We start from the raw sequence: 623 nt of genomic DNA on the forward strand, positions 1-623 counted from the left end.
TCCTCATCTCGGAATGTGCAGCTAACCATACAATCTTAAAAACTGGTCTACTCAATTGGGCCCCGAGTTTTATAACGTGTCAATTTGTGCAGGATGACAATCCCCAAGGAAACTCACATCCATCAGTTTAAAAGCAAACCACCAAATGGCAGTCAAATGAATCCACTAATGAAAAAGTATGGACGCTTTCCATTCTTCCCATCAGAACTGAATATAGTAAATAATATTTTGTATCCAAAAGACTTATTAAAATTCAACACCAAATCACCTTTTAAGAGCAATAATATCGAAAACCCCTGTTAACAGAAACTTATATCCTACTCACCTGAATATCAGACTTTGGAGCACCAGAGTATTGTTTTATTTTCTTTAGTTATGCCTTTTGGTTGAATTTAAAATAAAAGTATCAAGCGTAATCTTCACTTGATGATAACCACTAAATCAAGTGGCTTTAAACAGTGGAAGAAGTTTTCAGTTAGTACATTTGCCTTTCCAAAGGCCTATTAAATAGATCAAAACCTAACTCCAGGTGCAAAGCTATCACTCACTGGGGGAACAGTATGCAGAACAAATGCCTTAACCTCATTGTTATTCATATTTACTAAACTAATGATAAGCTATTC

This window comes from Pteropus vampyrus, unplaced genomic scaffold (genome assembly GCF_000151845.1).
Source record: "Pteropus vampyrus isolate Shadow unplaced genomic scaffold, Pvam_2.0 Scaffold2, whole genome shotgun sequence".
NCBI lineage: Eukaryota > Metazoa > Chordata > Mammalia > Chiroptera > Pteropodidae > Pteropus > Pteropus vampyrus.